The 22,966-nt window shown below is 41.9% G+C and overlaps 1 pseudogene; it reads left to right on the top strand.

Moving 5' to 3' along the window:
• Window positions 1-230: 230 nt before the first annotated feature.
• LOC140599550 (RNA-binding protein 4B-like) overlaps window positions 231-22,966 on the top strand; it is a 28,736-nt pseudogene continuing 6,000 nt past the window's right edge.

Raw genomic sequence — 22,966 nt, forward strand, 5'->3', positions numbered from 1 at the left:
GCTGGGCCAGGAGCAGGGGGTGGGCTAACACCCCACCCCACGGGCTGCCAGCTGGGGACAACTCCCAGGCCTCTTGGCCTCACACACGTGGAGAGGTGGGAAGAGTGGCCTTGATTTGGGAGGGTCGTGGACAGTCTGTCCTGATGGTGATTCTTTGCCTCATTGGAGCGACAGCTTCAGCCCGAGCAAAATATCCTGAAGCAGCTCAGGAGCGCGCCCCAGCTCCGACCATGGGGCCTGCTGCCCTGTCAGGGCCTGAGGGGATCGAGGCCATCCTGGCTGCTGAGGCTGAGGGCTTGGCCCGCGCTGAGGCGCCCGCTGGGGAGTCGAAGCCCCTGCAGATAGTGGTCACTGATCTAGTTCACTGCTCTGTCCTGGAGGAACCACCTGCACCCGTGGCCACCCCGGAGGAGTAGGCCCCGGAACCTGCAATCGGGGTCCCCAGAGTGCCAGAGCCGCCACCTGCCTCCAGAACAACTGGCTTTGACCCCTGAGCAGCACCCTGACCACCTCAGGAGCCCGCCCCAGCTCCCACCACAGGGCTCGTGATCGCTGCAGCCCACCAGAGGTTTGCCCTCCCCTGACATTTCACTGTTTCTATATTTTGAGTTTTTCTTTAACCTGTATAAGGCCTTATGTGTTTTATTGTAACAAAGGATAAGTTAACTTCACACAAAATTTACTCTAATTTTTTTAAATGCTACATTGTGGGACTTTAGGTCCAATCATAGTGTGGCAGGCCAGGAGTCCAGGACACTGGGGGACACAGCTGATGATCCGGCGCCCCCCGGCACAGGCAGGGGCTGGGAGGACACAGGAGAGCCAGGTCACTCCTACAACTGAGCCCTGAACTGTGCAGATCACGCCCCAAACCCAGAGCACCCAGAACCCTGCGCACTGGGAGCTGCGGTAGTGACTGTGGTAGGTGACTCCAGGGCGGGCTGGACAACTGGCCGCCACCACTGTGGTTGTCCCTCCTGGTGTCACCCTGTACCTGGGCCTGAGCAGGGGCCTCACAACATAAAGAATACCACTGAACTGTACACGTGGCTGAGGGCTCGGCGGATCCCCCAGGTGCACACACCTGAGAATCAGCACAGCAGGCCCATTCCAGAAGACCAGCTAGAAGGTCCGAGGAAAAGCAAGTTATTGACCAAGCAGCACTGGAAAGTTCCAAGGGAAGTCGAGGGATTTACAGTATATAGAATCAAGGATACTCCCCCTTCTTTTTATTTTTCTGTTTGTTTCTGTTGTTTCCCTACCCCCCCCTTTTTATTCTTTATTCTTCTATTTTTCTTTTTCTCCTTTTTTCAGTACAACATGCTGTTGGTCACTCTGCACTGAGCAAACTGACTAGAAGGAAAAACTCACCTCAAAACAAAGAATCAGAAACACTTCTCTCTCCCACAGAGTTACAAAATTTGGATTACAATTCAATGTCAGAAAGCCAATTCAGAAGCACAATTATAAAGCTTCTGGTGGCTCTAGAAAAAAGCATAAAGGACTCAAGAGACCTAAGACTGCAGAATTTAGATCTAATCAGTCCAAAACTAAAAATCAATTAAATGAGATGCACTCCAAACTGGAGGTCCTAAGGACGAGAGTTAATGAGGTAGAACAATGAGTGAGTGACATAGAAGACAGGTTGATGGGAAGGATGGAAACTGAGGAAAAAAGAGAAAGACAATTAAAAGACCATGAGGAGGAACCCTGGGTGGCGCAGTGGTTTGGCGCCTGCCTTTGGCCCACCACGCGATCCTAGAGACCTGGGATCGAATCCAATATCGGGCTCCCGGTGCATGGAGCCTGCTTCTCCCTCAGCCTATGTATCTGCCTCTCTCTCTCTCTCTGTGCCTATAATAAATAAATAAATAAATAAATAAATAAATAAATAAATAAAATTAAAAAAAGTAAAAAAAAATTAAAAATAAAAGACCATGAGGATAGGTTAAGGGAAATAAATGACAGCCTCAAAAGGAAAAGTCTACGCTTAATTGGGGTTCCCGAGGGTGCCGAAAGGGACAGAGGTCCAGAAACTGTATTTGAACAAATCATAGCTGAGAACTTCCCTAACTTGGGAAGGGAAACAGGCATTCAGATCCAGGAGATAGAGAGATCCCCCCTAAAATCAATAAAAATCATCAACACCTCAACATTTAATAGTGAAGCTTGCAAATTTCAAAGATAAAGAGAAGATCCTTAAAGCAGCAAGAGACAATAAATTACTAACTTTTATGGGGAGTAGCATTAGGAAATGAGCAGACCTCTCCACAGAGACCTGGCAGGCGAGAAAGCGCCAGCAGGATATACTCAGGGTCCTAAATGAGAAGAACCTGCAGCCCAGAATACTTTATCCAGCAAGGCTCTCATTCACAATAGAAAGAGAGATAAAGAGCTTCCAAGACAGGCAGAAACTGAAAGAATATGTGACCACCAAGCCGGCTCTGCCAGAAATATTAAGGGGGACCCTGTAAAAGAAAGAGGATGTCCAAGGGAACAATCCACAAACACAGGGACTGAACAGGTATCATGATGACACTAAATCCATATCTTTCAATAGTTACTGTGAATGTGAATGGGCTTAATGAACCCATCAAAAGGCGCAAGGTTTCAGACTGGATAAAAAAGCAAGACCCATCTATTTGCTGTCACCAAGAGACTCATTTTGGACAAAAGAACACCTACAGCCTGAAAATAAAAGTTTGGAGAATCATGGACCATTCGAATGGTCCTCAAAAGAAAACAGGGGTAGCCATCCTTAGATCAGAGAAACTAAAGTTTATCCCGAAGACTGTAGTGAGAGATGTAGAGGGACACTATATTATAATTAAAGGACCTATCCAACAAGAGGACCTAACAATCATGAATATATTGTTGAATGAAAGCTATTCCCATAACATATGAGGTATGGTCATATTTTGTCATAATACCATTATCCTTAATAATAATAGTTACAAATGTAAAAACTTTAAACATTTAGTAAGATTTCTGAATAAATTATTTGACTATTCATGAGTTTCCCTAATTAGACAGCAATCAATTAAGTCTAAGAACCAATATATTTTGAATGGCTACTGCTGCAAAGCACAGTTTCGAGGAATCAGTGGAGAGAAAAGGATGGAAGGAGAATTGGTTTTTCTGTTGAGTTGATAGTCAAACTGGATGGATAAAAATTCTTCACATCCTATAATTATTGAAAAGCAATTATAACAGGTACCCATTAGTAACCACCAAGTTAATCTTATAAGAGACCAAGTTGCAAGTAACATCTTAAAGAAGAAAAGGAGTGGGGGTTATAGATCTTCTGGAAGTGTAGGCACCTGAGATGGGGTTTCAGGGAATAGATGTCTAGGCAGAGACATAGAATGTAGGAATCCAGGCAGGGGGACTAGCTGTCTGCCTTTCTCTCCGATAGACATCATTGAGGTAACTCCTGATCCAGCAGCCCACAGGTTACTCAGTGGAGGATGAAAAATAGTTTCCTTTTAATGGACATTTCAAACTGAAGTTGTCCTCCAGCCCTTTCAGAGCTGTAGAACTTGTTTTAATCAACTTCCCTTGATAAAAGTGCTGGATTCTAGCAACTATACCTCCTTTATCCTCTCTCTACTGATGTCTGGAGCCATGAGAATTTTGTTCTTAGTTTCTTCTGCTCTCATTGTCCTTGCTCACATTTTCTCAGGTAAGAGGGAAATCCTAATAGATGTAAGGGTGGCAATCTGTCTTTTGAGAAGAAAGTTCAGACTTTAGAAAACTGCATGACTCATCCCTGCATTCTAAAAATGTCCCTGCACAAAGCAGTTACTAGAAATCTTTTCTTGAGCTTAAACACAAAACTACTGAGCTGGACTATCTCCACCCAGAAGGGTGTCTGGTTAATTTCCCCCAAAGCTCCACCAAGCATTCAGACTTCTCTTTACATTTAGCTCTTTCCATCTTCTGTAATTGTCCACACAGCTTCAGCGTGTGCCAAAGCGATAGCTCTAAAATGAGAGAAACTTTCAGAGGCAAATTTCAAGCACACTTGTTAAGTTAGACAAGTATAGCTTTTATAGCCTAATTGAAACAAAACTTATGTTAAGAGAATCTTAGTATCGTCTTTATGTTTTTTTTCCTATTTTTATGTTTTATTAGTTGGTCCAAATCTCCTAATCTTAGATTACTTAGAATTTCTTTCTAGTTCTCACATACTAATAGAAAATTATGTCATTTAAAAAACTAACATCTTGATTGGTTTGCTTTTACATCTTTGAGAGGTTTAAAATGGTCTCTTTTTACTCAGTACTGCCAAGACTCTATCCCTAAGACATTTTAAAAATATTTATTTATTTATTTTGGAGAGAGAGAAAGAGCTGGAAGAGAAGCAGAGGGAGCGAGAGAATCTGAAGCAGACTCCCCAGGGAACACAGAGACTGATGTGGTGCTTAATCCCATGACCTGAGATCATGGCCTGGGCCAAAATTAAGAGTCTGATGCCCAACTGAGACACTCAGGTGCCATCGCCCCCACCAAGAAACTTTTATATCCCTCCCTTCTCAACTATACTTCTGTTATTAAGACATTACTAGTGGGGGTTCCTCATGTATTATGAAGCACTTTACTACTTCATGATTTCTGAATATCTGCACTTACTTATTACACAATCAGGCCTCAATAGGCCTACCAAACCAATACATATAACACTTAATAACCAATGGTTTGGGCACTAAAGAAAAAGTACGTAAAATTGAGGAAAAATTTGTAATCAGAGTATGATCTTCATGCTTAATTTACTTGAAGTTTATTATTTTATTATTTCTGTGTTGGTAAAAAATAGGTTCCCCAGAATAGTAAATAGGTATTTGATAAATTTCAAATATACAAATAAGTGAATGGGTGAGATGGGAAGATTCATAAAAACTATAACACAAAACAGTTCTCATTAAGTGCCATAAATGATACAAAATATAAAAGCCATGGAAGTAGAACTGTGGTTCGAACTGTGGGATCAGAAGGGCCTTCTTGGGAAGTGTTCTTCACCTTGCAGTTTTGAAAACAGGTATAAAAACATGCCCTTACATTTCAAAGTCTCATTTATCAGGTCAGTTACTTGATTTCTGCTCCAGTCTTCTCTTGAAGGTCAGACAATGGATCCAGGTAGAGAAACACATTTTAAGCCATCTTCTACATTCCCATTCAACAAGTCTCTGACTCATTAAGGGCTCCTTGTTCCCAAACTCGGCTCAGGTAAATTTGAATCATAGCAACAAACGTAGTGTGGGCTCCAAGTAAGAGCGCCACAATCACCACAACCACACAGCATCTCAGAGCTGTAATTGAGTTCAATGATCAGTAGAAGAAGTGATGAACACACATTTTTTTTATACCAAAACACCTGAAGTTGGATCTCAGGTCTAATCTTTCTACATTGTGTGAACCATTGTGTTTCAGTTTCCTTTCTAGAAGGGGTAATAATAATTATAATACGATTGTTTGACAGACTAAGATACTTGTTATGTTAATTAGCGGCAAACTTATTTTAACAAAGACATTTAAAAAGAGAGTAAATGAAAAAATAGTTTATTTTTCTTTTAGGGAAAAATCCAAAAAACAGGTAAGTTGACAATTATGGTTAGAAAGAAGACTCTTCTCCACCAAGTTACTTTGAGCCTAGGGAGGAAGGTCAACTTTGTGTCCTAAACATGTGTCTTTCATCTGGTTCTGAAGATGCTCTGACAGGAAGGGCTGAAAAGCAAGTAAAGCGTATGATCAAAAAGATTGCACAGAAGCATCTACATCATTTGATTCCTGTTTCATTGTCCAAACTTACCCATGCAACCATACAGAGCCACGGGGCCTGGGACTGATGTCCTTTGCTGAGTCTCCTCGTGTTATCCAGAGATTCCATTACTCATTGTTTGAAGTGAGAAGTAACTGTTTGGGGAAGGTTTAACAATCCCTCTGTTTCTATAATCTGCTTAAACAAAGCCAGGCACATCCTCTGTGCCCTGAGAAAGTACACTATTATTATTGTCTGCTTATCATTGTTTTTTAATCATCATTCTCATTCTTATTATCTGCCTCAATTAAGTATTTAAACACCTTATGAGTATTCCATGTCAGTTGATTGGCTAGATGCCTGATGAATTTCTGTAGTCTATTACAATATCCCAAGTTCAACATTGGAATATTTTAAAAATTTCCCCTTACTTTGAGCAGAAATCTAAGGCTGTGCTATTCCTTTCTGTTGGTCTGAGTCCTAACTGGGGCATGAACAGGTTCAATGTTTCTTCAGCATGGCATTATCTCAGGTATACGACAGCAATATGTGTTCTTTCTCCTCCTCAAAGCTGTATTTTCCAAGAACAGCTCCCTTTGGGAGTGACTGCCAGTTCTTTGTATTATTTCTCCTGAGAACATCTATCACCAAAAACTTTTTTCAATCACTTATCTCAAAATACCTTTACTCTCTTCAGCTTAATCTTTGTTCAGAAGAAAAACTCGTTGTCCACATCACTGGCAATTCCAGAATTAAACCGATTATTCATTGATATTTCTTACAGAACAGATCAGCCTCGGGTTTCTTTTATCGTTGCACCTAAAATCTTGAAACTCCACAGCCACATGGCTGTGGTCTATCGTTGCATGTGGTCTCTCGTTGACCGGCCTACAGTATAAACAGCACCATCTTTCCCTTTTGTTATATGTCTGAGACTATTAATATGGAGACATGAAAACAATCACACATTGGGAAGGAATGTTATTGAAATTAGAAAGTAGACTGCCTCCATCCCAGGAAGACATGCTCTGCTTCTAGATATCCTAGAAATGACTATGGCAGAGGGAATTGAATACCTAGTAGGGACACTGTGTAAGTTGTGCGGGGAATCTGAGCTCCCATACAGCTGCTCAGGTGACATGTGCTTTTTCTGATCGCTAGGTGTGTACTCTGTGTCTGCAGGACACTCAGTAAGAGGGAATTGTGATTTTGGCCCCAGTGATGTTATGTTGTTTTCTGGTCACCAATTACTGGATAACTGAGGCCTTGCTTTCTTCCCTCAGCTCATGGAGCTATACGCAGAAGGATGCAGTGCCAGAAGATGGATGGTCGCTGTGAAGTTGAGTGCCTTTCCTTTGAAGATAAGATTGGGGGCTGTAGAGCTGAACTGACACCACTTTGCTGCAAAAAAAGGAAGAATAATTAAAAGCCAAGCAGGAGCTACAGAAAGTGAGAAGCAAAGATCCTCTGGCTGTGAGCTCCATGTGGCAAACATCCCTGGATTTTTTCTCTTGACCTCCAACATGGGCATTCTATGAATGAAGCTGTCAATCCAGCTTCTGACACTGCAGAGAAATACCCTCTGTAGGCCTGAGGGGCCTGGGGGAAGGCACTGTGTTATGTTGGCCTTTGGAATCCCCACTGGCTGGCAGAGGCCCATTAATTATTTTATGGATTGATAAAGTGAGTGAGCAGATTAACAGATGAAACAGGTGGAATGGAAAGGTGGGACCATGGTTGAAATGTTCTAAAACCCTGGCTTCAGACAGAGGTGTGACCCTGGGTCTTTGTCGTTCAGACTCTGGTGTCTGTAATATGAGACGACTCAACCACATAGTAAATGGCCCACCTGATGGACACAAATTGTGGCCGCCTTAGTGGTACTGCTGGCTCATGCTTCTCCAGCTCCTTCACAGATCGCTGTTAGCATGGCTTCCCCTCCCTCCTCAATTAGGGACATCAAGTGCCATAATGAAAAGGGCCTGTGTCAAAGGTTAAGCTGGCCAAAGATTGGGTAGCATCTTCATGCTGGCCACTTGTAGTGAGAATGTAGCAGTCATGGCCTCTTCAAGAGCAGGGTTCCTAGAGATAGTCTAATTCAACACCTTCATTACAGCGGAGGAGATAGAGACCCAAGAAGAAGCCACTGTTGCTGGCTTAGGCACAGCAACACTTCAGGCTTTTGGTCTTATGTTCTTAGCATGTCCACAAAACAGGGCCCTGGCTGTGAGCAGAAGCCTGAACACGGAATACTTTTTAGCAGCTCCGGTGAGCAGCTGGGTGGAATAAGAAGTGGACACAGCTGCAGAAGAATTGGACACTTTCCCAGATCCCTCCTGTGACCCTGTGATCCTTGCTTTTCTGGGCTGATAAGTAATGGCAAACAGGCTCTAAAGTAAGATATGAAAACATGTTTTTAAAAAATATTCTGGCACAGCTACATATCTTCATGGCTAATGGGGTGATCTTTTTATTCTGAAAACCACGCAAGAGCCAAGTGGGTGTGGGTGGAAAAAGCTCTCTTTTTGCATGTAGCGCAGGTCCTGGGGTCTTCCCAGAAGTTGTTTACCCAGGCCTCAGATAAAACTAACTGCCTTTGAGAATCTAAATGTATTTAGGTCTCATCCCCTGTTCTTTCTGGGTTTTTTTTTCTCTCCCCTTTCCTTGCAAAATTAACAGTGGTGTATATAATGTTTTCCTCTGCTTCTCGTCTCACAGAAATATCCTCTACCACCATTATGCTGCTGGGATTTCTCTTAATGAGGAGACCATGACCTCTTAGACATGTTTTGGTCACCATGCTCTTTGTAAAGACTCCAGGGGCACCCTCAGCAATCGATGGTTGGTATTTTTTGTTACCTTGGTACTTTCGTGAGCATTTCGCCATGTGGTCTGTCTCCTCCTTCATTCCTGTCTCCTCTGCCCTCAAAGATAGAACTCTTCCAGCTCCTTTCTTCCTCTCCTTCCCTGTTCTCCTATGTTCTCCCTTTCCTGGGTTTGCACACACCCTGGTTTTATCCATCCGCATATTACACATGTCTCTAAGCAATTCCACGAGCTCCTGTGGTTTCAGCCTCTCCTATTGATGTGGCATTACCTACTCACCAGCCCTTCCAGGCTCCAAGCCTCCATTCTCTACTTCACTCCATGGCAGTGCATGGATGCCCTGCACACTGCATCTGCCAGACCTGGAGGCCAGTTTCTCCCCATTAGCCCCTTTAATGCAAGACATGGCAGTAGGCAGGAATTTAAGATGAAGGGTAAAGACACTCCTTTCCATTTCCAGCTCTGGCCAGCAGCACCCCATCAGCAACAGAATGTTGGCTCTAGACTCCAACTCCTTTTTGCTTTCTCAGCACCCTTGCAAGATCCCTTGAAGGAACTAGCAGCACCCAGGGGGTGCACCCATTAAGAGGCCCAGCTGGGACACAACCTGTTTTGCTGTGTACCCTATTTCTCCATGGCCCCTGTTCGGCCGTATCTTCTCCTCAAAAGTCTGAACATTTTCTGCAGGTGTCCTCACCCCTCTTGTCTGGGCCCCAGTCATGGAACACTCCTTCCTTAAAGTCTTAAGCATCATTCATGCGCTGCTCCTGACTTAGAGGTCTGAGCACCAGCTGTGCTGTGTCCCATACTCATCCATCAAGCCTCCACCTGTAAGGAGCTAACACAAGGATTTCGGACCCTGCTGCTGATAGCGCCTTTCCCATTTGCTCCTCCGGGTCAGTAGTTATTAATCTCTGTGGACTTTTGACCATCTGCTACCTGTGTAGCAATCCTTTGCATTACATTTCATGTTCAGAATACCCAGCATGATTTCTGTTGACCTAAATGAGCTTTGTCTGATAAAAATCCTACACTGTATTTCCGACATTAACTTCATGCTAAAGTTTTACAGGGCATTGGTCTTCCCTAACTGGATCTCTGATGGGCACCCCTAAATAACTACTTTTTATTGCAGTTTATCCCTTCCTTTCCGAAACTGAGCTTCAGTTAGTATTCTAGATCTTAGTAAATATTTTTACCACTTACTCAGGCACTCAAGTTAAAAATGACTTGTTCGGCTTACTCTCCTTACAAATCACACAATTGCCTGACAGCATAAATGTACATAGATTATTCCCCAGTATGTGCAAATTGTGCCATAACTTTTCCTCTGTTCTCTCTAACATTGTTCTCATTTACCTAGATTAGGGATTGGATATCGTTCTACATTTCATGCTACATATTATGCCTATATGCACACACACATGCACACACACATGCACACACACACACACACACACACACACCATGTTTGTTGTTCAATCATAAAAACTAAGTATAAGTGTCACACTCAGATTTACAAGAATTCTTAGAATGTTAAAATGTTAGAGCTCGAAGTGGCCTTGGAGGTAATAAAAATCAGTGTTTCCAGAGCCAAATTGATTCTAGTCACCTCGGGATGCCTGGGTGGCTCAATGGTTGAGCATCTGCCTTTGACTCAGATCATGATCCTGGGGTCTGGGGATTGAGTCCCACATCGGGCTCCCCATAGGAAGCCTGCTTCCCCCTCGCCTGTGTCTCTGCCTCTGTCTCGGTGACTCTCATAAATAAATAAATAAAATCTTTTTTAGAAAGTTGATTCTAGGGATCCCTGGGTGGTGCAGCGGTTTAGCACCTGCCTTTGGCCCAGGGCGCAAAACTGGAGACCCGGTATCGAATCCGATGTCGGGCTCCCGGTGCATGGAGCCTGCTTCTCCCTCTGCCTGTGTCTCTGCGTCTCTCTCCCTCTCTGTGTGTGACTATCATAAATAAATAAAAATTTAAAAAAACTACAAAAATAAAAAGATGATTCTAGTCACCTAGAATATTTTAGAAAATCAGAGGTCTGTCCCCGAGTCTCACACTTTCATATTCGGAATTCTTAAATTAAAAATCTGAATTATTCTCAAAAAAAAATAAAATAAAATAAAAATCTGTATTTTTAAAGCCACATGTCCAGTCAAATCTCCTGCATAGTGATGTTTGGCAACTATAGATCACCGACCAGAGGAGCATCTGAGATTTGAAAGTGCCCAGGTTCTGTGTCCCACACTTCCAGTTAGAAGCCAGAGTGGAGCATCAGAACTCAAATCTAGAAGTTCTACTGTTAAGCCCAGTGGTATTTCACCGTCCTGCACTTTTTGAAAAGGAGATGTTGAGAGGAACTGAACAAATGGCTCACCTCCTTGCTCGGGGATCCGAAGTTCAGACTTTACAGATAGATTTACTTATTTATTTATTTATTTATTTATTTATTTATTTATTTATTTATAAATTGAGAGAGAGCTGGCATACACAAGTGGGCAGGCAGGGGCAGACGGAGAAGCAGACTCCAGCTGAGCAAAGCGGGGCTGGATACCTGGACTCCAGGATCATGACCTGAGCCAAACGGACATGCTTAACCGGTTGAGCCACCCCGGTGCCCTAGAAGCTCAGACTTTCATTGGAAGATACATGTCCAGCAAACTAACATAGAACATGGCGTTTCCACAGCCTGATGGGAAGCCTGTGGGAGCTCACAACAGAATGACTGAGTTTGACTGTAGTTAGCAGAGTCTGAAACAAGTTCTCAGACAAAATACCCTGCCCTCGTTCAGACCAACTTCTTGTCAACCTAGTCAAAATCACTTTAACTGACCTGAAAGATTGCTGTTCCATTCTATTGCCAAAGTGTCCGTAGCTTATGTTCCCATTTGACAGTTACTTCCATTCAAAACTGCCCATTTCCATGAGCATCCAAACGAACAAGGACTCTCTGTCCTCCCTTGAAGGCCGTTCTGCTATCGTAAGACACCCCTGAACCCAGGTACCTGTAGGGAGGTATTGAAATGTCCTCATTATGCAAACAGAGACATTCTACTAGTTCTGGTCAGCTGCAGAATGAAATGAAGTCATTTTCCACCTGTCTGTATGGACACCTTCACCCATGAGAACCATTATCATCACCTTTCCCAATCTATTCATTTTTGAACCAAGTCTCCTCAGGTAACAAAACAAATCTCTAAAAGACTTATTCAGTTTCAGTAGCTGAGCACTTGAGACAACCCTACACATAGGCCAAAGTCTCCACTACCTACGCTAACTACATCCCACTACGCCCTATGGGATAGTCAGTGTTGGAGAGAACCATAGTTCCCTGGTACCTGAATGCTCCCTTCGGATTGTGTGCATCACACCCTAGGTCTGGTAAGATGGACTTGGATGAACTGCAGTCAGGGGCTTTCCAGGTGTTTAGAACCATCTGTGCTTCATCACTGAAACAGAACAGGATATGGGTAACAGAAAATGGGGCATTTTCCTAATAGTGTTATTTGTCTCCAAACTTCCTCTGCTTATATTCTCCAACAGTTAGTGACTTTCAGATAATAGCATGACAGAGCCATGATACCGCTCTTGGGCCCAGGCAGAGGGAAATGATAAGGATCTACTTATATGGAAAACTGAGTCTAAGAAAATTAGCTCCATACAACTGATCTTTGGGGCTTAACTCTTTTTTTATGGCTTTATTCCACCGTTGGCTCCCCCTGTTACCTTTCAACTCTGGTCTTCTCAAATGGATTCCTCCTGAGATTCCAGCTGACTCCCAAACCGAATGTGCCCTCTACATTAAGGGTAGAAACAGGAACTAGAGGTCTTAACCATCCTCTCCAGCCATGCCTTACCATAGCCTGCATCAGTCTCCCTGCTTTTGACCAAGGAAATAACTGGAAGTATAAAAGAGAACATCCAGTATCTAAATGTCCTGGCCAAGTACATTCACGGAGGAATAGGCGATATTATTACACTTGAGGTAGGATATTTATTCATTTGTTTTGATGAACAAAAACCTAGGGTTTGCTGAAATGTAAGAAGTAAACACAGAGGTAACAATGGTGCTTAGTTACCAATGTCAGTAACTCAAAATGGGGAAAAAGTAATGATGAAGGTGGTTCTGGTGGTTCTTTTTTTGTTACACATATTGCAGACATATGGACAAATTGGGCAGACTCTCTATTCTCAAGGAACCTACTAGATCTTCAATGAAACAATTCTGTATACATCACTTCTATATTTTCTCCATATATAATTTTACTCGGCAAAGTTTTTTGATTTTAAAGAACCAACGCCAATTGTGAAAACTGCAGCAAAGTATTTCCATCAAATGAGACAATGAAGTATGTAAGAAACAAAGAGAATCCACAGAGGTTTCTACAGTGAGATACAAACATACGACTATTAAAATGACTCAATGTACGTTTTAGACCTCCAAACCTGTATAAAAAAAGAAGTATTTTCTGATGTTTTTAGATACTAAGTGTATGGTAATTCATTACAGTGACAATAGGAAACTAGTGGAAAACTCAAGAGATTACTCTCGTGGGAATCCCAAGATGAGAGCCAAGAGACATCTCCACGCGTCAGTGAGCAACATGCACAGCTGGCAACAATATTGGTTGTGACACCTCAGAAATCTCTGAGACAGAGTTCTACAAGATGAAGAGATTGATAGACATACCTGATCAGATTGAACTTTTTAAGAGGGTCGAACAATAGGCAGAGAGGTTGGGATTGAAACACACAAAAAAAGGGGAAATGAAATCAGACATATTAAAAATGAGAAAAGAATGAGCCCTGGGGAGAATGTCATGTTGAGCAGGACAGGAACTCTGTAGCGCTCTCTAAACAGCAGCACTTCCAAAGCAAGCACTGACCTCGGCTGTGACTGAACACCCAGGGGATAAGGACTGGGGGCAGGGGTGAGGGGTGGGGAGATGTGCTTGTCTACTCTGACAGTTGGGGTTGCTGGTCCCTATTCATGGAGCTCAGGTTCCCTCCCCAAGTAGCTCTACCTTCTCTTTTTATCTCCTCCATCTCTACTGCATCCTCATTTCAGGGAGTTAACTGGACTATGCCTGATTTTCCCTCTGAACCCCTCCCAGAAACCCTCTCTACATAGCAAGCTGTGGCCATTTCCGGGCATCCTTGGTCCCCCAGAACCTCCGAAAAATTTTTAAAGAACACTTGGGGGCCCAGGGTTCACTCGCCTCCATGAAGATGATGGAGAAAGATATCCTGAACTGAAGCATCCTCAGAATTATCTGCTTCAGCTCAGACCCTGAGAACCGATCATGTGAAAACTTGATTCCAACCAGGCTTCCCATGACCTAACTGAATCTCTAATAAAACTTTATGAGAGCTCCTGTAGGTCCAGATAACTCCTGTGATGAGCGGGAAGACATAGGGATTTTGTTCTTGGATGGCCAGAGTCGTCAAATATTTTTGAGTCTACTTGGGAACCAAGGGGCAGCTCTTGTCTTCCTGGAGAGGTTTCAGCTGACACCTGCCCAAATATCCTTAGAATTTTGTACTTTAGCTCAGCGACAGGGAACCACCATTGGGCAATCTCAGCCAGCCTGAGTCCCTGGAAATGTTTAAAGTCCTCTCCTTGTTCCAAAAAAGGGGAACGTGCCTATGAAGGCACTGGGTGGTGACTGCCCACCTGCTAAAGCAACTTCAGCACTTTGTAGGTTCACTCAAAAGCAGTATGAAACTCCTCTGCTGGCCTTTGTCACCCCTGCTGGTCTGGTTGACAGAGGCTCACACTCCAAAAGCCCAGAGCTTCTATATGCAAATATGATTACCTGAAACTCCAGTGGTTCGATGGAAGAGGTGGCAGAAGGGCAATGGGATACTAAGGCTAAAAAAATGCTGGGGTTTACTGGGAGTCATAGCATGGTTCATGGACACTGGCTGTGCGTCTGGCCCCTGCCTTCTTTGCATGCACCCAGGGCTGGCCAAATACTTGAAATCTGATGGGTATCATGTGGCTGGCCAGCCCCAGAGAGCCCTCCTTCCACCTCCATTCTTTAAAGCTCCCCCACTGGGATACAACACAAGTTCCCAACATCCCCCATTACCTGGACCTAGTTGGTTTGACTTTCTATGCCTCAGGGTGCCTGTTTTTGCCTTATGAAATAATTTTCTTGGTGAGAACATAGGGCTCAAAGCCTGAGATACCCCAGGAAGATGGTCTTGATACCTTGTCATTTGACAAGGAATTTATATCTAATCAGACCAAAATTAAAAATCAATTAAATGAGATGCAATCCAAACTGAAGGTCCTAATGACGAGGGTTAACGAGGTAAAAGAACGAGTGAGTGACATAGAAGACAGGTTGATGGCAAAGGCAGAAACTGAGGAAAAAGGAGAAAAACAAAGGCCATGAGGATAGGTCAAGGGAAATAAATGACAGCCCCAGAAGGAAAAAATCTACGTTTAATTGGGATTCCCGAGGGCGCCCAAAGGGATAGAGGTCCAGAAACTGTATTTGTACAAATCATAGCTGACAACTTTCCTAACTGGGGAAGGGAAACAGGCATTCAGATCCAGGAGATAGAGAGATCCCCCCTAAAATCCATAAAAACCGCTCAACACCTCGACATTTAATAGTGAAGCTTGCAAATTTCAAAGATAAAGAGAAGATCCTTAAAGCAGCAAGAGACAAGTAAGCAGTAGTTTTTATGGGGAGAAGCATTAGGACAACAGCAGACCTCTCCACAGAGACCTGGCAGGCCAGAAAGAGCCGGCAGGATTTAGTCAGGGTCCTAAATGAGAAGAACCTGCAGCCCAGAATACTTTATCCAGCAAGGCTCTCATTCAGAATACGAGAGATAAAGAGCTTCCAAGATAGGCAGGAACTGAAAGAATTTGTGACCACCAAGCTGGCTCTGCCAGAAATATTAGGGGGACCCTGGAATAGAAAGAGGAAGTCCAAGGAAACAATCCACAAAAAACAGGGACTGAATGACGAGACTAAATTCCTATCTTTCAATAGTAACTCTGAACGTGAATGGGCTTAATGACCCCATCAAAAGGCGCAGGGTTTCAGACTGGATAAAAAAGCAAGACCCATCTATTTGCTGTCTCCAGGAGACTCATTTTCGACATAAGGACACCTGCAGCCCGAAAATAACAGTTGGAGAACCATGGACCATTCTAATGGTCCTCAAAAGAAAGCAGGGGTAGCCATCCTTGGAGAAATTAAAGATTGTCCCAAAGATTGTAGTAAGAGAAGAAGAGGGACACTATATCATCCTTAAAGGATCTATCCAACTAGAGGACCTAACAATCATGAATATTTATTCCCGAAATGCGGGAGCTGCCAAGTATATCAATCAATTAATAATCCAAGTTAAGACACACTTAGATAATAATACACTTATACTTGGTGACTTGAATATAGTGCTTTCTACAATCGACAGGTCTTCTAAGCACAACATCTCCTAGGAAACAAGAGCTTTAAATGCTACACTGGACCAGATGGATTTCACAGATAGTTACAGAACTTTATGTCCAAACACAACTGAATACACAGTCTTCTCAAGTGCACATGGAGCTTTCTCCAGAATAGACCACATACTGGGTCCCACATCAGTTCTTAACCGATACCAAAAGATTTGGATCATTCCCTGCATATTTTCAGACCATAATGCTTTGAAACTAGAACTAAATCACAAGAAATTTGAAAGGATTTCAAACACGTGGAGGTTAAGGACCATCCTGTAAAAGATGAAAGGGTCAACCACGAAGTCAGGGAAGAATTAAAAAGATTCATGGAAACTAATGAGAATGAAGATACAACCACTCCAAATCTTTGGGATACAGCAAAAGCAATACAAGCATCCATCCAAAAACTGGAAAGAACCCAAATACAAAAGCTAACCTTGCACCTAAAGGAGCTGGCGACAAAACAGCAAACAGATCCTACTCTTAGCAGAAGAAGAAAATTAATAAAGATCCAAACAGAACTCAATGAAATGGAGACCAGAAGAACTGTGGAACAGATCCACAAAACCAGGAGTTGGTCCTTTGGAAGAATTAATAAGATAGATAGACCATTAGCCAGCCTTATTAAAAAGAAGAGAGAGAAGACTGAAACTAATAAAATCATGAATGAGATAGGAGAGATCACCACCAACACCAGGAAATAGAAACGATTTTAAAAACTGATTATGGCAGCTATACGCCAATAAATTAGGCCATCCAAAAGGAATGGACACATTTCTGGAAAACTACAAACTACCAAAACTGGAACAGGAAGAAATTGAAAACCTGAACAGGCCGATAACCAGGGAGGAATTTGAAACCGTCATCAAAAACTTCCCAAGACCAAAAGTCCAGGGCCAGATGATTTCCCAGGGAAATTTTATCAAATGTTTAAAGAAGAAACCATACCTATTCTACTAAAGCTGTTCCGAAAGATAGAAAGAGATGGAGTGCTTCCAAACTCGTTCTATGAGGCCAGCATCACCTTAATTCCAAAACCAGACAAAGACCCCACCAAAAAGGAGAATTAGATGCCAATATCCCTGATGAACATGGATGCAAACATTCTCAACAAGATACTAGCCAGTAGGATCCAACAATAGGTTAAGAAGATTATTCACCATGATCAAGTGGGATTTATCCCCAGGATGCAAGGCTCGTTCAACACTCATAAAGCAATCAATGTGATTGATCAGATCAGCAAGAGAAAAAACAAGAACCATATGATCCTTTCAATAGATGCAGAGAAGGCATTTGACAAAATACAGCATCTATGCCTGATCAAAACTCTTTTCTTTAATAAATTAATTTTTATTGGTGTTCAATTTACCAACATACAGAAAAACACCCAGTGCTCATCCGTCAAGTGTCCCCCTCAGTGCCCGTCACCCATTCTCCCCCACCCCCCGCCCTCTTCCCCTTCCACCACCCCTAGTTCGTTTCCCAGAGTTAGGAGTATTTATGTTCTGTCTCCCTTCCTGATATTTCCCAGACATTTCTTCTCCCTTCCCTTATATTCCATTTCACTATTATTTATATTCCCCAAATGAATGAGAACATACACTGTTTGTCCTTCTCCGATTGACTTACTTCACTCAGCATAATACCCTCCAGTTCCATCCAGATTGAAGCATATGGTGGGTATTTGTCGTTTCTAATGGCTGAGGAATATTCCATTGTATACATAGACCACATCTTCTTTATCCATTCATCTTTCGATGGACACCAAGGCTCCTTACACAGTGTGGCTATTGTGGACATGCTGCTAGAAACATCAGGGTGCAGGTGTCCCAGCGTTTCGTTGCATCTGAATCTTTGGGGTAAATCCCCAACAGTGTAATTGCTGGCTCGTAGGGCAGGTCTATTTTTAACCCTTTGAGGAACCTCCACACAGTTTTCCAGAGTGGCTGCACCAGTTCACATTCCCACCAACAGTGTAAGAGGGATCCCTTTTCTCCCCATCCTCTCCAACATTTGTTGTTTCCTGCCTTGTTAATTTTCCCCATTCTCACTGGTGTGAGGTGGTATCTCATTGTGGTTTTGATTTGTATTTCCCTGATGGCAAGTGATGCAGAGCATTTTCTCATGTGCATGTTGGCCATGTCTATGTCTTCCTCTGTGAGATTTCTCTTCATGTCTTTTGCCCATTTCATGATTGGATTGTTTGTGTCTTTGGTGTTGAGTTTAATAAGTTCTTTATAGATTTTGGAAACTAGCCCTTTATCTGATAGTTCATTTACAAATATCTTCTCCCATTCTGTAGGTTGTCTTAGTTTTGTTGACTGTTGTTGTCGTTTGCTGTGCAAAAGCTTCTTATCTTGATGAAGTCCCAATAGTTCATTTTTGCTTTTGTTTCTTTTGCCTTTGTGGATGTATCTTGCAAGAAATTACTGTGGCCAAGTTCAAAAAGGGTGTTGCCTGTGTTCTCCTCTAGGATTTTGATGGAATCTTGTCTCACATTTAGGTCTCTCATCCATTTTGAGTTTATCTTTGTGTATGGTGAAAGAGAGTGATCCAGTTGCATTCTTCTGCATGTGGATGTCCAATTTTCCCAACACCATTTATTGAAGAGACTGTCTTTCTTCCAATGGATAGTCTTTCCTCCTTTATCAAATATTAGCTGACTATAAAGTTCAGGGTCCACTTCTGGGTTCTCTATTCTGTTCCATTGACCTATGTGTCTGTTTCTGTGCCAGTACTACACAGTCTTGATGACCGCAGCTTTGAAGTACAACCTGAAACCTGGCATTGTGATGCCCCCAACTATGGTTTTCTTTTTTAAAATTCCCCTGGCTATTCGGGGTCTTTTCTGATTCCACACAAATCTTAAAATAATTTCTTCTAACTCTCTGAAGAAAGTCCATGGTATTTTGATAGGGATTGCATTAAACGTGTAAATTGCCCTGGGTAACATTGACATTTTCACAATATTAATTCTGCCAATCCATGAGCATGGAATATTTTTCCATCTCTTTGTGTCTTGCTCCATTTCTTTCATAAGTGTTCTATATTTTTTAGGGGGTAGATCCTTTACCTCTTTGGTTAGGTTTATTCCTAGGTATCTTATGTTTTTGGGTGCAATTGTAAATGGGATTGACTCCCTAATTTATCTTTCTTCAGTCTCATTGTTAGTGTATAGAAATGCCATTGATTTCTGTGCATTGATTTTGTATCCTGCCACGCTACCAAATTGCTGTATGAGTTCTAGCAATCTTGGGGTGGAGGCTTTTGGATTTTCTATGTAGAGTATCATGTCATCGGTGAAGAGGGAGTGTTTGACTTCTTCTTTGCCAATTTGAATGCCTTTAATGTCTTTTTGTTGTCTGATTGCTGAGGCGAGGACTTCCATTACTATGTTGAATAGCAGTGGTGAGAGTGGACATCCCTGTCTTGTTCCTGATCTTAGGGGAAAGGCTCCCAGTGCTTCCCCATTGAGAATGATATTTGCTGTGGGCTTTTCGTAGATGGCTTTTAAGATGTTGAGGAAAGTTCCCTCTATCCCAACACTCTGAAGTGTTTTGATCAGGAATGGATGCTGTATTTTGTCAAATGCTTTCTCTGCATCTAATGAGAGGATCATATGGTTCTTGGTTTTTCTCTTGCTGATATGATGAATCACATTGATTGTTTTACGAGTGTTGAACCAGCCTTGTGTCCCGGGGATAAATCCTACTTGGTCATGGTGAATAATTTTCTTAATGTGTTGTTGGATCCTATTGGCTAGTATCTTGTTGAGAATTTTTGCATCCATGTTCATCAGGGATATTGGTCTATAATTCTCCTTTTTGGTGGGGTCTTTGTCTGGTTTCAGAATTAAGGTGATGCTGGCCTCATAGAACGAATTTGGAAGTACTCCATCTCTTTCTATCTTTCCAAACAGCTTTAGTAGAATAAGTATGATTTCTTCTTTAAACGTTTGATAGAATTCCCCTGGGAAGCCATCTGGCCCTGGACTCTTGTGTCTTGGGAGGTTTTTGATGACTGCTTCAATTTCTTCCCTGGTTATTGGCCTGTTCAGGTTTTTTTTTTTTTTTTCTGTTCAGGTTTTCTATTGCTTCCTGCTCCTGTTTTGGTAGTTTATGGCTTTCCAGGAATGCGTCCATTTCTTCTAGATTGCCTAGTTTATTGGCGTACAGCTGTTCATAATATGTTTTTAAGATCGTTTGTATTTCCTTGGTGCTGGTAGTGATCTCTCCTTTCTCATTCATGATTTTATTAATTTGAGTCTTCTCTCTCTTCTTTTTGATTAGGTTGGCTAATGGTTTATCTATCTTATTAATTCTTTAAAAGAACCAACTCTTGGTTCTGTGGATCTGTTCCACAGTTCTTTTGGTCTCGATTTCATTTAGTTCTGCTCGAATTTTAATTAACTCTCTTCTTCTGATGGGGGTGGGGTCCATTTGCTGCTTTTTCTCTAGCTCCTTTATGTGTAAGGTGAGCTTTTGTATTTGAGTTCTTTCCAGTTTTTGAATGGATGCTTGTATTGCGATGTATTTCCCCCTCAGGACTGCTTTTGCTGCATCCCAAAGATTTTGAACGGTTGTATCTTCATTCTCATTAGTTTCCATGAATCTTTTTAATTCTTCCTTAATTTCCTGGTTGACCCTTTCATCTTTCAGCAGGATGGTCCTTATCCTCCACGTGTTTGTGTCCTTCCAAACTTCTTGTTGTGATTAAGTTCTAATTTCAAGGCATTATGGTCTGAGAATATACAGGGGACTATCCCCGTCTTTTGGTATCGGTTCAGACCCTATTTGTGACCCAGTATGTGGTCTATTCTGGAGAAAGCTCCATGTGCACTTGAGAAGAATGTGTATTCAGTTGAGTTTGGATGTAAAGTTCTGTAGATATCTGTGAAATCCATCTGGTCCAGTGTATCATTTAAAGCTCTCGTTTCTTTGGAGATGTGCTTAGAAGACCTATCAAGGGTAGAAAGAGCTAGATTGAAGTCACCAAGTATAAGTGTATTATTATCAAAGTATTTCTTCAGTTTGGTTATTAATTGGTTTAAATATTTGGCAGCTCCCACATTCGGGGCATATATATTGAGGATTGTTATGTCCTCTTGTTGGATAGAGGCTTTGAGTATGAGATAGTGTCCCTCTTCATCTCTCACTATAGTCTTGGGGGTAAATTTTAATTTATCTGATATGAGGATGGCTACCCCTGCTTTCTTTTGAGGACCATTTGAATTGTAAATGGTTCTCCAACCTTTTATTTTCAGGTTGTAGGTGTCCTTCTGTCTATAATGAGTCTCTTGTAGACAGCAAATAGATGGGTCCTGCTTTTTTATCCAGTCTGAAACCCTGCGCCTTTTGGTGGGGTCATTAAGCCCTTTCATGTTCAGAGTTACTATTGACAGATATGAGTTTAGTGTCATCATGGTATCTATTCAGTCCTTGTTTTTTGTGCATTATTCCACTGAACTTCTTCTTAAAGGGGAATTTTAAGAGTCCCCCTTAAAATTTCTTGCAGAGCTGGTTTGGAGGTCACATATTCTTTCAGTTCCTGCCTGACTTGGAAGCTCTTTACCTCTCCTTCCATTTTGAATGAGAGCCTTGCTGGATAAAGTATTCTTGGTTGCATGTTCTTCTCATTTAGGACCATGAATATATCCTGCCAGCCCTTTCTGGCCTGCCAGGTCTCTGTGGAGAGGTCTGCTGTTACCCTAATATTCCTCCCCATAAAAGTCAGGGACTTTTTTTCTCTTGCTGCTTTAAGGATCTTCTCTTTATCTTTGGAATTTGCAAGCTTCACAATTAAATGTGGAGGTGTTGAACGGTTTTTATTGATTTTAGGGGGGGGGATCTCTCTATTTTCTGGATCTGAATGCCTGTTTCCCTTCCCAGATTAGGAAAGTTTTCAGCTAGGATTTGTTCAAATACATATTCTGGCCCTCTGGCCCTTTCTGCGCCCTCGGGAACCCCAATTAAATGTAGGTTTTTCTTCCTCAGGCTGTCGTTAATTTCCCTTAATCTGTCTTCATGGCCTCTTAATTGTCTGTCTCTTTTTTCCTCAGTTTCCCTCTTTGCCATCAACTTGTCTTCTATGTCACTCACTTGTTCTTCCACCTCGTTAAGCCTCGTCGTTAGGACTTCTAGCTTGGATTGCATCTCATTTAATTGATTTTTAATTTCTGCCTGATTGGACCTAAATTCTGCAGTCATGAAGTCTCTTGAGTCCTTTATGGTTTTTTTCTAGAGCCACCAGTAGCTGTATAATAGTGCTTCGAAATTGGCTTTCTGACACTGAATTGTATTCCAGATTTTGTAACTCTGTGGGAGAGAGGACTGTTTCTGAAACTTTTTTTTGATGTGAGGTTTTCCTTGTAGTCATTTTGCTCAGTGCAGATTGGCCTAAAACAAGTTGTATTGGGAAAAGGAGGAAAAGAGAGGGAAGGAAAGAAAAGAGAAAAAAAAAGAGAAAGAAGAAAAAAGGGGGAAAAAGAGAAAGAAAAAGAAAGAAAGGTGAAAAAAAGGGGGGAGAGTTCAATCAGAAATCAAAGGAACCAATCAGAAATGAAAAAGAAAGAAAGAGAAAAAAACACAAAACAAAACAAAACAACAACAACAACAAAAAAAAAACAAATAACACGTGGGAGTATCTTCTGATTCTGTATACTTTGAAAAGAAATCAACAGAAGCAATCAGAAATACTTTGAAAAGAAATCAAAAGAAGCAATCAGAAATCAAAAAGAAAGAAAGAAAAAAAACACAAAACAAAACAAAACAAAACACCCAAAAAACACGTGGGAGTATCTTCTGATATCTTTGAATCAGAAATCAAAAAGAAAGAAAGAAAAAAAAAACACAAAACAAAGCAAAACAAAAACAAAAACAAAAACAAAAACCACGAGGGAGTATCTTCCGATTCTGTAT

The sequence above is a fragment of the Vulpes vulpes genome, chromosome 7 (assembly GCF_048418805.1).
Source record: "Vulpes vulpes isolate BD-2025 chromosome 7, VulVul3, whole genome shotgun sequence".
NCBI lineage: Eukaryota > Metazoa > Chordata > Mammalia > Carnivora > Canidae > Vulpes > Vulpes vulpes.